A 15,832-nucleotide genomic window follows, 5' to 3' on the forward strand; every position below is an offset into this window, starting at 1 on the left:
CTCAGGGCACCCACAAAGCAAGTGCTCCCTAGGGCTGCTGGTGGTTGAGGCGATTTTTTTTCAGATCCACTCTTTGCAAGTTGCCCTGAGCTCATTAGCATTCTTTCCACGGCTATGGCAGTTCCCGTCACCCTTTTATAGAGTGCCAGCGAACCTTGGTTCCACGGTTTCTCAGACCCTTTCCCTTTCTTCTGGCTGGCTGATTGCTGCCCTGGTAGAATGTGTTGACAGTCCAGTTCCTAAGGGATGGCTGTTCCCATCAAGAGAAGGGCCACCCTCACTGGCACCAAGTCATACACTTATTATAAGTACTCTCAGCAGAGTGGCTTAACATTGACCAGGGATTAACCCTTCACCTACAAGGTAGTTTTTCTTCTTAGATATTACTTTCTACTTGACTTGCTTTTCTCTGGACTAGGGACACAGATTTTCAATAGGACTGTGTATGGCAACGCGTGCAGGATATGACACGGGAGGAGAGCGTCTATAACGTGCTGTGGGGATGGTGGGGGCGAGGTGAGGCAGGGAAACCTGGCGACTATAACTAACAGTTCTGAGTTGAGATCTGTTTTGAATTCTCCTGGGTCAAGGAACAGATGATATTTGGAATCTAACATTTTTTTCCATTGTTAAATTTAGAAAGGCCTAATTCACTTAAAAATAGAGTAACAATTTATTGATGAAATCTTATTGACTTTGTTACTGAGTAGTCCTGCCACCTTTGGGAGGAGGACAGTAGCATGGCGTACTGATTTCAAATCCGCCATTCATGTTAGGCTGCCTCGTGAGCTTTCAGTTGAGTAGCCTTGTGAAGCTGTAGGTCAGTAACTATCAGGAAAATGAAAGTGGATAAATGAAAATCGCCAGAGTACTCAGGAAAAACAAGCTGATTGACCTGCTACACTTCTGAGTTTTTAAACTACTTACGCCGTACTCTTTTCCTCTGGTGCTAATGTGTATCTTTGGGATTTGTGGACTGGCTCCCAACCCTGCCCTCAGGACTTTTAATATTTTTGTTCATGTGTCCAGAGATTGGAAACTAAAGCAAAAGTACTAAAAGTGCCAACAGTGCCTCAGTACCAGACGGGAAGTGTCTCCAGGCTGGTAGGGGCAGAGTCAATTGGAACTCATAAATCTTATTTTGCTTTTCACTAATCGCAGCATCATGAATTCCCCCCAGAGCACTGACATACCAGTATGTTCATTAAAAACAAGCAAAAGAAAAAAAACAACAACCCCAAACAGAACAACAACAGCAGGGGCAACCACCACCACCACCACCAGGATAACAAAGGGCCTTAATGGTGCCTCTGTTTTCTTATCAAACAAGTGTTGCCTTAGAATAACTCAGAGTGGTTTCCAGAAGTATAAAGAGTAAAATAAAAATAACAATCAAAACCCCAGCAAGGAACCAAAATGTTTGACTTAGATTCCCACTCTTCAGCAAGGGGGATCTGAGGAGACCCTTCCCATGGTGCCCTAAACCCTTTCACTGAACCTCCACCCCGTCCCCATGCCCTGTGGGTCCAGGTTTTCCTGTTTGGTATACAGCAGGCACATTTTCCTTGATTCAGGTCCAGACAGACTCTGCTTTGGCTGGGAGTTGTGCGCTGCTGACATTTAAGGCAGGAATTCCCTGGGAAAATAGTCAAGAGATTCTTTTGGTGCTGCTGGCAGGGTTCCAGGGTTTAGGGTTCCCCTCTGCAGGCGAATGGGGAGAGAGAAAGGGAGGGAGGGAAGGGAAACAGAAGGACTTTATTGAGTGACTGTATTTCATCTGAAGCTTGTGCAAAAAAAGCAGAAATGTGGTTGGATGACTGGATACTTTTCTTACCTCTTATCTCTTACCCAGCTACTATGACAGTTGGGACTACGGTTGGGTGCGTTAGAGGTTTAGACATCCATAGTCAACACCAAGTTCTCTGGGAAGCAAAGAACTGTGGGATCTAACGGGTTGGACCAAAATGTTTCAAATGGCCAATCATTTAAGCGAAATGAACAATTACTATAAGTCATTCATTAAAATTTGAATAAAATTTAAATTAAATTGGAACATATTAAGATCCAAACCAACATTTCAGTGATTATTATCACCTATTATTATACAGAGACATTCAGAATTGTCGTGTTTTTAACAGACTAGTAAAGATATTTCCAGGCTTAAGGAAAGAGCAAGATGTCTAAAATTCTGTTCAGAATGACAGGAAGAGATGATCAAAACACTAGGCAGTTAAAAAAGATTTTTAGTGTAAAAAACAGTCCCAGGGATGTAAAGTACAGCATAGGGAATGTAGGCAATAATAGTGTAATAACTGTGCTGGTGTCAGATGGGTATTAGACTTATCTGAGTGATCATAAGGTGTATAATTGAAAAACAAGTTACTAAAAGGAAAAATACTTGTAGCGTTGTGCTAGAATGAGAGCATCTTCTACAAGAAGAACGGAAATGGTCATAACCTGTGACTGACTCCCAATAGTCAAGTTTACCCGGACCAACTTTCTCCTATTTCTTTCCTAAGTCATCACGCATCCTTCTCTAAATTTGTATTTCCTTTTTCATACAGTCAGAAGAAATCTACATCCGAAAAAATTCACAAGGCCTCTTAGAGGCAACAAGTCTCATGGGTGGTTTCACCCGGCCTGAATGTCCTCACCTCTAGCTACACCTGGGCCCATATGTCTGTTGTGGAGAACAATGTCCTCATGGCCATTGTCAGCCCCTGCCTCTAACGAGCCAACTGAGGAGACCCTTTCATCTTTAATTCTTCCCCCTTTTCACACGATCCCTGATTTCTTTTTAAACACTCCTCAACATTTATCTTTTCTGTGAAACTTGTCCATTGCCAACTTGCTGGGCTCTAGTTATTTAAAAATCCCAAAGGAACTGTGATCCCAAGTGATACTCTACCATTGTAACTAGGAAATGTTCCTGTACCATTGACTGGTGTTGTGATGCTAATTTTCACTGTCTTTTTAGATATAAACTGAAGTTGTGGACTACGTGTGTCCTGTAACATTTCTTATAGTGATCATGATGGTGATCAAGTGACAGTCATGATTTTGGTGACACAATACCATTTTGTGGTGGAAGGAGAAAAGAGATAGCAGTCTTTTTATTTAATTTTCTTTTTCTTTTTTTTAAACTGTCGTTCAAGTATAGTTGTCTCCATTTTCACCTGACCTCTCTCCCCCGTCCCACCCATCCCCGCCCCCACCCTGAAATTTACCCCCTGTGGCTATGTCTCTGTGTCCTTTATTCATGTTCCTTGATGGACCTTTCTTTATTTTCCCCCACTATCCCTCTACCCACTCCCCTCTGGTTACTGTCGGTTTGACTGTATCACTTAACTGTTAATGCCTTTAGGCCATTGGCATTCCTGAGCCTGGTTTCTTTATTTGTGAAATCGAATGGAGTGTTACCTCTGTCTTTTTTTCAAAGTCATAGTAAGTCCAGATGCCCTCTTCATTCCATTCTGGATTTGGACCACATCTTACATGCTTCTATAGCACTATAGTTCCCCAGATCTCATCACAGAACTGTTCCCAGCATGCTGGAATCACTGCTTACTTCTCAAACTCTATCATTAGTCTGTAATCACACAATAAGAGCAGTCATCTTAGTAATTAATGAGTCTTAATAGTAGTAATTAATTAGACTTAATAATTAATTGCCATATTCTCAGTACCTAACATAAATTCAAGACACATTTTAAAGACAAAAAAAACCATTGTGGAATAAATAAACAAGTGAGTGAGGCTCAAACGAGGTCATATTAGCAGACGTATTTTGCAAACAGAACTAATAAATGTAAATAATGATAATGCTGATGTTTATAATAAACAGAAAATTTAAATATAAGTCAAGAAACTCATCCATGGCAAATCTCAAAAAAGTCATATAGCTTTAATCTTATTTCCCCACTTATAAAATGAAATGATGCCTTTTCTAGCTTAGGTAAGAACTTTGAAACAATAAGTTGTTCATGTACGTATACATTTGGCAATGAACAGCTGGGTGTTTGCAAATTGGTAACAATATTAAAATTTTATGAACTCTAATGAACATACAGAATTCCAAGGCCACATTTCAGAGGTTAAGGCAAAAGTAATATTTTACAAAAATTTGTCTTAGGGATAAATCCAAAATGTCTTGGCAAATTTTACTTAAAAATAAGAAACAGACTTGTATGTCATCTCCTCATTGGCTAGGTAACACTTTGGGGATAATAATAAATGACATTTATGACTCTCAGCTTTCCATTCAGGCTACTCAGTACTGCTGGGAAAAGTAACACCACTGAGGAGTGACATTTTACTAATGTATCATTCCCGAGAGGAACTTGCTCCTTAGTGTCCTCCAGCAACCCCCAAAGTCCAGAGCCCTCTGTTCCTGTCATTTTCCAGTCAAGAAGGAGATGGAAATTGTTTGCAACCAGGACTTCGGCTGAAACAGAAAATGACTCTGGCTTTCTTCAACAAAGTAGACGTTCCTGAGAGGATATTGAGGCTCAAAGAATTGAAAGGGAGGCTGGAGAACCAGCTTGCAAGCCACAATGCCCCAGGCAGCTTCCCGAAGCTGGGGCAGGACCTACTCCTCGCTGCTGGGATGGGTGGTTTAAAGCATTCCTCCTCTGCTCGCATCACTGCCTCAGCATGTGAGGTCCCAGGAGTGAGCACCCACTATTACGGCAGGGAGAGGGGTGGCTTCCATAGTGGGAGAGGGTCTGCAGGGATGATCCTGCCACCAAGGCCGCACCGCTGTGGGTGAGCAGTAATGATGATGACAGCCAGATCCTTTACAGGGACTCTTGATCCTCACCCCTAGCCTTCCCTGACACCCTTTCTTCTTTCTGGTCACAGGAACTGCTTCATTCTGCTGGGGCTGGTATAATAAGACGCCACACAGTGGGTGGCTTAAACAACAGAAATTTATTTTCTCACAGGCCAAAAGTTCCTGCCTAGGTAACTCATACTTTGTTGTTTAAAACTCAGTTTGTGTCACTTTTGTAAAACCTTCTCTGTTCCTCTAATTTTATTAAGATGTAGTTTCTCTTTTCTGTCACAGCACCGGCTAAAACAGCTTTGTACCTCTCCAATTTCCAAGCGTGTAAATGTCAAAGTCCCTTCATCTTCTTCCCCAAAAGAAATGGGTTGCCTCCAGTAAGCAGGCACCAAACCCGAATGCCTTAGAACCGGCACTTGACAATTATACTAGAAATTAATTGTACACGCGGTTTCCAAATACAGTTGCATTAGTCATAGTCATACTGCTTGGTAGCGAATGGTTTCCATCTTTATCTCTAACTCAGGAAGTAAATTCCTTAGGGCAGAGATTGTGTGTTAGTTGTTTATGCAATCATGGAAAATCGAAGGTGATCTATACATTTCGGTTGGTTGAATGAATGCATAAACAAATGAGGATTTTACAAAAGTGGTTTCAGACATTTTTCAATACGTTAATGAGGTGAACAAGAGTTTTGCTTTTCTGGTTTAGATCTGAGTTAATGGAGAGGTTAAGGTCAGAGGTTAATCAAATTAGATTCATTGTGTTACATTATATACACTGTATGAATACATTTTCTGTCTACAATGGGGCTGTTGCTGCTTTTTAAGGTTTTTTTATTTTTATCTTTAGAGGGGAAGGGAAGGAGAGAGGGGGAGAAATATCAATGTATGGTTGCCTCTGGTGCATCCCCTGCTAGGAACTGGCCTGCAACCCAGGCATGTGCCCTGACTGGGAATTGAACTGCAGTTGTTTGGTTTGCAGGCTTACACTCAATCCGCTGAGCTACACCAGCCAGGGCTGTTGCTGCTTTTTAAGTACATAAATTCTTTCAGGTTACAAGTGTACCTTTTCCTGTATAATCGCATTTATGTAAGTGACTTAAAGAGAAGTGTCTTAATTTGTGCTTTGATTTTCTTTTGAAAACAGAATACTTTGTAGAAAAATTGGCCAATTTTGGAATCATTCGATAAAGTTTTTAAAAAACACAGAATTCTATCTAACAAGTTAGACAATATTTTTTTTAAAATAACATTTCCATTTGAAATGGGAGGGTCTTTTTTAAAGAACAGTCCTAGTGAACCCGTAATGGACTGACAGGACTGTGATTCCCACTGACATCTGAGAGCAGTCGCACAACGGAGCACCATCACAGGGATGAAAAGTTTTGGTTTTATATACGTGCTCAGTGTAATTTATAATATTGTTGTAATAGTTTTTAGTGGAGAAAGTACATTGAGGGTGAAGGCACAGGATATAGATCGGTGGCTGTCAACCAGGTGGGACACCAGATTCAGCTGTGTAGATGTGAAAACTACAGCTCCCTGGTCACACTATTCTGAGTTTTCTGGTTCAGTGGATCTGGAGTGGGGCTTGGGATTCTGTGATTTAAAAAAACACTACAGCTGATTCAACCTCTGATTGAAATCATTAGCTTATATCCATCATTTCACTTAGTTTGGCTCATACAGGAAGAAGAAAATAGTAAGTGTGATGAACAAAATCATGCCCTCCCCAAGTTATATGTTGAAGTCCGAATCCCCAATGTAACTATATTTGGAGATAGGGCCTGTAAAGAAGTAATTATAGTTACTTTAGGTCATAAGAGTGGGGCTCTAATTTGATAGGACTGGTGTCCTTATGGGACTGGTGGCCATCTGCAAGCCATGAAGAGAGTTCTTAGCAGAAACCCCAACCTTGCTGACACCTTGATCTTGGCCTTCCCGAAGTGTGAGAAAGTAAGTGTCTATTGTTTAAACCACCTACTTGTGGTATTTTGTTATGGCAGTCCTAGCTGACTAATAAAGTAGAGCACTTAATTTCTAGGAAACTGGAAATCCAACCAAGTAAGGAGGAGAGAATGAACCAATAGTAATAAATAGGAAAAAAAACCCCTGGAAATTACCGAAAAGAACAGCACAGTTGAGGGAGCCAGAATCTAGAAAGTATGAAGACTGGGATTACAGAGAAAAGGCCAGCCTCGGAGAGAACCACATCATACATTTTCCATGTATTTTTCCATTTCATCTTCTCAATGCCTCTATCCACAGGCAGATGAGGAAACCAGTTTTACAGGAGTTAGGTTTGTATAGTTGAGAAGTGGAAGACCCAGAACAAGAAATGTGTATCTTTTTTTAGGGCGCTCTTCCCTGACACAGCATGCACCAGATTCTATCATCTCTCTTTCACCATTGCCATTTTTGTTATGTCCAAGTCAACTGCTTCCTATTATTTTACAAATTATATGTTTAAAACCAATTCATTTTTTTTGTAGTATCGATCTATGCAACAATATCACCAGTTTGATATGCTGGTTAGATTTTTATTTGTAATATATAATTTATTAATTATGTTGTGGGAGGGATTGTTGTAAAAAACTAAAAAAGGGAGAAGGATAGAAGTGTGCTGTGATTTTATGTATTTATTTTAAATTTTTTTATTTATTGATTTTTAGAGAGAGAGAGAAGAGAGGAAATCAATTTGTCGTTCCAATTATTTATGCATTTGTTGCTTGATTCTTGTATGTTCCCTGACTGGGAACTGAGCCAACATCTTTCCTACAACTTGGCATATCGGGATGATGCCCTAACAAACTGATCTAACCAGCCAGGGCTTTATTTTATTTTATTATTTTTGGAGGACCTTTTACTATCCAAGGCCCATATGTTATAGGCTATACTTCAGACAGACTTCCACCAAGTGCAATGAAAATATTTTGATTTTATTTATCATTTTTACCATGAATATTTAGATATTTAGATTTTTATAAAGCATATTAAATTCAGTATACAACTCTCAGAAAAGAGCTCTCTGGGCAGCACCTGAAGTCACCGTGCACACCGTCTGTGTGCATTTGCCTCCATGGTGAGGGATGACACTCTGGGAATGGAGGTTAGGAAGAGGGGCGTTCAGAAGGAAGCGCCTTATGTCAAGAGTGAATGAAGAAGGGAGGGAAATGAGGGTTTGTGTGTATCTCATGTGAAGGTGGTAAAAAATGGCCAGCTCTTTAGGCTACACAGATAAAGGAATGTTGGTTAGAGCAGCACAGAAATCATTACAGAATTAATTACTTTGGAATAAAGGATTTGCGTTTTTCAAGTGAAAGGCTTGAGCTCTGATGTCCATTGGTAACTATCATGCAGATCAGAGAATGATTTAAATGGCAGCGGTACTATCCTAGGACCCAGGCAATGGGGCCCTGCCCAGGCCCCTGCTTTAGAAGGCTCTGCCCATCATCTGGGAGCTTTGCCCTTCTTGGACACACCACAGCCCCTCTAGACCACACACCCCATAAATGTAACTCTTTTTCTGCTTTCAGGGATCATCTGGCCTCTTCCATATTCACTTCCCCACCTGGACCACACTGCTGATGTGGGCAAACTTCGGTCCCAGCCTTGGCCAACAAAGTGCTGTGAACAGGTGCATGTGTATGGAACTCAGACTGGAGTGTTCACACTCATGCATGTGAGGCTCCTAGTGGACCATCATGGAGCTAAAATGGGGGAAAAGGGGGGTGGATTTGATTACCCCAGAGTCAGAGAACTGAACTAAAGAGAGAAAAGCAGATTCCCAGGTACCAGGAGGGAGGGTTCAAAGGGGACAGGTATAGTGAGTCCCTCATTTGTACATATTTGTCAGTCCCTGGAAGGAATTGAATTAGCCAGAGTCATGCAAATATTGAGAAGAAGCCTCTATTTAAAATGGGAGCCCTGAACAACCGCAGACCAAGAGATGGGGCTCCGTGTGCAATTAGGACCAAAGACCAGAGTCCTGGAAGTCACCACTATGGCCATTTTGATTCAGACCCACCAGACACAGAAGAACAGTGAAACCAGTGGCTTCAGTGGAACAGGACAACACAAAGGGGCCCGGATGGGATGAACATGGAAATGCCCTCCACCTACATTTGGCTAAGATTCCCCTCTTTGGGGAAAAGTTTTTTTGGGAAGTACATTCAGTGTTTTTTGTTTGTTTCAGTCGGATACACATGTATTGAAAAAACTCTATGTCTCAGGTAGTGTGCAAGATGCTGGTGTCCATAAAACAGCATGGAAATCAGTTCCTGAGGGGATCAGCTGGGAGAAGCCACCTTGGGTGGAGGAGATTTAAGATAGAGAAGATTTGGAGTAACTTATTTAGGGAGCGTGCTACTGACTGGAAGCAGGTGAAATAAAGAACAGGGTTTTGGTCAGCTAGGAGTACATTTGAAGTTAGCATGAATTTATAGGGAGAGCAGATTTAAAGAAAATCTATAATTTTCTTTAGCAATGCTCTGCAGTCCAAAGGAACGGGAAAAATGACTGGGGGGGCGGTTAGGTCATCTTGGCATAGTACCTGTTTAAAAAATCCAGAGTCTTGCAAGATCAGCTTTGAAGTGGCTGGCCATGCCATCTGAGCTAGCGGTCATCATCATAATTACTAGCTTTAAAAATTAATTTTTAAAAAATTGCAGTTTATATACAATAGTATATTAGTGTTAGGTGTACACATAGTGATTAGACATTTATATGACTTATGAAGTGACCACTTGGATAAATCTGGTACCCACATATCACCATGCATACAATCACTCCCTTTTTAAATGAGCTCTTACTACATGCCAGTTCCAGTTCTTTAATCATTAAATGCATCCTCCCTGGGCTGGGCAGGAGTCATGTGACCTCAAGAGGTTCAGCTGGTTGGGGAAGATGGAAAGACAGCGATTCCAGGGATTGGTGAGGTTTTAGAGAGTTGTGTCCTAGTGCTTCACTTTACACTGGTGACGAATAGAATTTCAGTATGAAGAATCTAAAGACCTGACAATTCCAGAATAAATTGAGATTGAGCATAGCATCGTCTTTGAAGGTTACTGAAAAATTAGAAGGATTTTTTGAACCGTTTTAAAATATTTTAGATGTAGCCTTTTTAGAAACAGGGTTATAAACAAGTGAACCACCTAAAAATCTGTTTCTGTGTTTAGGGATGTAAAATTAAGCCTGGTATTTTTTATTTCGTTTTGACTTTGATTTCTACTGATAGAAAAAAATGAGGGTTTAATCTCATTATTTAGAATTGAGAAGACAGATTTTCAAACAAAATAATTTGAGTCTTTCTGCTGTAGGTGAGAATTGGCTTCATGTGGCAGTGCTTCCTTTATCAAGTGAAAAATACTCAATCCAGATTGGGTTAGTCTTCCATGTGGTTAAGATCTGATAATGTGACCATACCAGAGAAGAAATCTGTAATCATTTCCAGAAGATCTTAATTAGAAAATGTAATATCTAACACTTATGTTAAGAGGCACCTGGAAAACCAGATAGAGATTTTTAGCCTACCTGGGTTGTTTGCTTGTTTGTGGGTAGAGTCCAATTATAATTCAGATTTTGCAGACGTTAGAGGGCTATGAGGCAGACTCTTCTGTGAAGCTGATTGCTCATGCACAGCAAAACTCGCTTTCAATTACTGAAATCAATTTTTCCCAATGCCTCAAAGCAGAGACCATTCTGAGGCCTTTGAAAGCAATTTTTCTTTCTTTCTTTCTTTTAAAAAAAAACCCTGACACATCATTCTGCTTGCTGTATAATGGAAGAACTGATTTAAAGCAGTTTGGTGCTCTGACTAGATCTCTGGTCCCTTTCAACCCAGGATCCTGTGATCCTCTGTGCTGTTCTGTGCTGTATGGTGGATCCCCAAGATGGCTTTCTCAGTAGGTGATGTGTGGCAGTGACAAAAGGAATGAATCTGCACTATAACTGGGGAGATGCTTTCCCCAGTAATGGTCCTGACTTGATGGTTCCTTTGTCAGTTTGGTTGCTTGGCAGATTGTAAGCTTGAGCAGATAGTTTTTAAAGAATTTGTGTGTTCCACATATGTAGGTCATTTACTTAAAATTTTATTTCCCCATTTAAATCATTTCCTAATTAATATGTTATACCTCTATCCATAATGTCTCAACTGTAAGAAAAATGGTTTTCCCTCCTAGTGATCAATACTAAGTTTACTACATTTCTCATAACACAGCATTGATTACTGATGGCCCCTACTCATCTCCCCAGTCCCCTTGTCTGGGATATTAACTTAATAGGGAAATATTCTGTGTGTGTATATGTACACATGTGTGTGTGAAACAGAAGGGAAATCCACTGAGATGCGTGGCTAGTTTCTGAACAGCAAATTTTGCCTTGCCAGTGATAGTTTTAAAGTACTTTGGATCCTTAAATTTATTACCATTTACAATGGATATTTTGGAACTTTGTTAATATTAGAACTGTCATTATAGCCTCAAGTTGGAATCCCAATAAAGCTGTATCCCTGAGCTTACAAAAGTATATGAAAGATGCTCAGAAATATTTCCTGACCAGCCACGGAACAGAACGGAGAGTTGTGAGTCTGGGGTGGTTGGGAGGAGAGTCTAGAGCAGGGCTTTTCCTGACCACAGGCAGGGTCGGTGGGGCACACAGAGGTGATGCCACTTTCCCCTTTTTCACATAATATCTGGGAGATGTGCTGACTGGCCCCTGTTCCCCAAACTTCTACCTTGGTTGTCAGAGAGTGCTGGAGGACTTATTCACATAATCCTTGAGAAAAAATTTCTTGAACGTAACCTATGTGCTTGGCACTGTGTCTGAGCCCTCACAGTGTCTGAGTGTGAACTACAGGGATAGATTAACGTCCAAAAGTTGTTTTCCATTTCAATCCTTTCTGCCACTTGCTTTTTTAAAAAGTTTGCGTTTTCAAGAAAATCACTATTATCTGTCCATGTTAATTTTGTCATTAAAAATCACTACCGATTTTTTTTAACGCCCTGGCCAGTACGGCTCAGTTGGTTGAGCAGTCTGGGCATTTGCAGGAGGCAACCAATCGATGTTTCTCTCTCTCACTGATGTTTCTCTCCCTCTTTCTCTTCTCCCTGCCTCTGTCTCTAAAAAAAAGCAATGAAAAAACATGTCCTTGTGTGAAGATTAAAAGTTACTACTGATTTTTAAATTTTACTTTGGGTCACAGGCTTGCAAAGCTTTATTTAGGACTGCAGTAAGTGAAGGTCCATGCCTCATATTTATGGAATCACTGGAATTTAAATACAGATTCCCTCACTTTGCAGATGAAACAGAGTCCCAGAGAGATTCACGAATAAATGTAGAGAACTGCGTTTCCAACTATATTTTATAGCAAAAATTTTCATGAAAATTTTAATTTGGGGTTCATTATGATATTTAAATGTCTAATGTTTGGTGAGCATGGAGATTGAAAGGGTACACAGCACCTAATAGCAAAGAGCTTATTCCTACTTAGTTTTTCTTGCTTGGTTTCCACATACTTTAGCCACTTTTAGCTTCATCCCAAATGAGAGCTTTTTATCTTCTAGCTAAGCATGAGGTTTTTTTCCCATTTGCTCCTCCAACATGTCAGGAACTGTTAGATAAATTCTTTCTTAAGCTGCCTTCATTAAATAAGTATCCACTGGGCTTAATCTATGTGCCACAAAAGAAAAGCAAGACATGATTCTTACTCATGAGATGAGAGAAAATTATTATAATATGACGGCATCACAGGAGCCAGATGTATAGTACAGACAATACGTAAGGGGGACACATGTGAGTTGGTTTTATCTAAGATCAGAATCTTGTGACGTCCTAATTGAACGCTTGGCAGTCACTTGGTGGATTTACCCATTCGGATTTCTTATCCTGTTGAGGAAGACAGGAAAGACCGGTGGCTTCATGCCATGCTGAGTACTTTGGAAAAAAGAGCATGGGCTTTGTAGCATAATAAAAACCGTGGACACATTCTACACCAGTTCGGTTGACTGCTTTAGCGAATCCGAAGACAATGCCTGTCATCATCTTTGCTTGGGTGTGCCTGGTCACAGTGAATGCCGCTCACAGGGTGCGCTGCTTCACGGAGGGGGTCACAGAGAAGGGCGTCTGTCAGCAGCGATTTTGCATTTGGGGAGGAGATGGGACCAGGTAGGTTCTGAGATTTACTGGTCACAATCCCAGATTGGGAAGAAAAAAGTTACCCTTTTGGTTAGTGTTAAAGTTGGCAGTTTGCCTTGCAAGAGACAGTCAATTGCTGACTTTGCTTGAATGTACTTGGAAAGAGAAGAGCTTAAACCAGCCATGAATGAAAGAAGAATGCCAGATTTTCTGGAAACATCACCAAAACTCAACAGTTTCTCAGAATTTTCAGAGGCGCCAGAGGATTGTTTGCATTTCAATGGAAAAAGTTCTGAAAGCTCTGGAAACTATTCCCAGTTTTACTTTTCCATTGAAAGGCGAAAGCAACTGCTATGAATAAGGGACAGAAGCACTGGCTAAGGCTTTGTTAAAAGTTAAGAGAAGGGGCCTCTGGGAAATTTTAATTGTTCACTCCTTTGTCACAAAGCCCAGACAAAGGCGATCAAGTCATAATGGCGAATAGAAATTAAAAGTACTGTTAGCTTTCATACAAAAGTACCCGATGTCTGGAGCTATTTTTGCTAGTGTTTCTGAAAGAAACACAGGACTTTCTAGGTTTAAAGAGATATAGTAGCAAAAACATTGCAATAACATAAGCATACCCCTCTTAAGCACACACTCATGATAGGTGTCTAATCCTCTCACACACCACAAATGCCTGGTTGGGTAGCATGGAGTTCACAGTACATTTGAAAGGCAATCTTCCAGAAGAAGAATACTGCTACTTCTAATTGACTTCAAAGGATTTTAAGCACAACAATAGTAACAGTCAAAGTAAACAAAAAAAATAGAAAAACCCCCTCTGTGATAACTATGGATGGTGCCAGGTGGCTACTTAAAATATCATGGGGATCGCTTTGTAACGTATATGATTGTGTAACCACTATGCTGCACATGTGAAACAAATATAAAATAGTATTGAATGTCAACTGTAATTGAAAACTAAAATTTAAAAAGGAGAAAAAACTTGCTATGGCACAGAAAATTATTTTAGGTCCCATTCTTCCTCAAGCTTGAGGGTGGCACTATGCAGTAGAAATATGCAAGCCACATATATACAAGAGGGGACCCCAGAAGCCCCAATTTATTTATAATAAATGTGGATTTATTCTTACATGTTTAAACTTCAGTCACCTTCAAAGTACTCTCCATTTGATGCAGTATACCTATCAAGACATTTTTTCCACTGCTCAAAGCAGTTTTTGAACTTGTCGATTTTGATGCCTTTTAGTGCTTCTGCCATTTTTTGTTTCACTTCTTCCATATTGGCAAAATGTTTCCCTTTGAGGATATTTTCCATTCAGGGATCATCAGGGCAGAATCAGGTGAATAGGGAGAGTGGGACACTGGGGTCATGCTCTTTTTGGTCAAAAACTGCTGGACACTAAGCACTGTGTGGGCAGATGTGCTCGTAAATCACCCGTTGATCACAAAATGGGCAAACACTGTTGAATCTTCAAAAAATATTCACTAAAGCTGAATGCAGCCTCTCACAACAATGCCAGCTGGCACAATGACACAGATGGGTTCTTAGAACACTCACCTAGCAGGAGAAGCCTGTACTACAAGGGACCTGCCATCCAGAAGATAATTCTCTCTTTTTGGGGGGTATCTCCCTCATAATTAAAATTTTCTATATTAAAAAGTAAAACAAAGTTAAACTTAATTATAATACTGTATTTTATTTAAACTAATGTATGCAAAATATTATCATGGCACTAGAAAACCTATAATAATTAGTAATAAAACACTTTATAAAAATTTTTTACCAAGTGTTTAAATTCTGTAAGTATTTTAAACTTACAGTTTCTCTCTGTTTGGACATCACATTTCCATTGGAAATACTTGATTGCTGTTTAGATGTCATAAAACTTATGGTTAAAAGAGTAGATTCACAAACATATTTTAATAATTTTCAATAACTAAACTGGTTTTTAATTTTAAACTAGTTAAAATTAAGTAAAATTGAGAAATCCGCTGACAGTCTGATGGGAACTCCTTTGTAGGTGACTGTCCCCTTATCTCTTGCTGCTTCTAGGATTCTCTCCTTCATTTTAATCTTGGCTAATGTAATTATGATGTGCCTTGGTGTGTTCCTTCTTGGGTCCAACTTCTTCTCTGAGGTATTCCAAGTCATGAAATCCAAAGACCTATAACCAAGATTGCTCTATCCAGCAAAACTTTTATTTAGAATGGAAGGGCAGATAAAGTGCTTCTCAGATAAGATCAAATTCAAGGAGTTCATCATCACCAAGCCCTTATTATATGAAATGTTAAAGGGACTTATCTAAGAAAAAGAAGATAAAAAAGATGAACAGGGGAAGGACAGCAAACTCACAGTTATTAACAACCACACCTAAAACGAAAGCAAACTAAAAGGACAGCTACATCAGGAGTGGAAACATAGAAATGAAGTTCTTAAGGAGGGTTAGCAACAGGGGAGTGGGAGGAGGAGAAGGGGGGAGAAGGTACAGAAAATAAGTAGCATAGACAGTAGATAGAAAATAGATAGGGGGAGGGCAAGAATAGTAGGGGAAATATAGAAGCTAAAGAACTTGAGACACATGGTCATAAACTAAAGGGGGGTAATGATGGGGATAGGGGGGTAGGGTGGAGGGGAATGAAGGGGGGAATAGAACAACTGTAATGGCATAATCAATAAAAATAAATTAAAAAAATAAAAATAAAGTGATATCAAAAAATTAAGTAAAATTGAAAAGTTAATTTTTTAGTTTTACTAGCCCCATTTCAGCTACTCATTAATGAACATGTAGCCAAGTGTCTCCTGTATTAAACAGTACAGCTCTAAGAAGTTGCTAAACATTTATTTATATTATGCTGTAATTTTGTTGTTTCAAATATTAGCTAATCAGATGTGCTTTTGAAAGCAACT

General features: G+C 39.8%; 1 long non-coding RNA gene across 2 annotated transcripts in view; it reads left to right on the top strand.

Moving 5' to 3' along the window:
• The window catches only part of LOC128627278 (uncharacterized), a 254,879-nt gene that overhangs the window by 126,509 nt on the left and 112,538 nt on the right, over positions 1 to 15,832 (top strand). For both annotated transcript variants that reach the window (XR_008391433.1, XR_008391432.1), the window contains exon 3: positions 8,322 to 8,422. This is a non-coding gene — a long non-coding RNA (uncharacterized LOC128627278). The remainder of the gene's footprint in view (positions 1 to 8,321; positions 8,423 to 15,832) is intronic.

This window comes from Artibeus jamaicensis, unplaced genomic scaffold (genome assembly GCF_021234435.1).
Source record: "Artibeus jamaicensis isolate MK-2021 breed Jamaican fruit bat unplaced genomic scaffold, CSHL_Jam_final contig_354, whole genome shotgun sequence".
In the NCBI taxonomy this organism is placed as follows: Eukaryota; Metazoa; Chordata; class Mammalia; order Chiroptera; family Phyllostomidae; genus Artibeus; species Artibeus jamaicensis.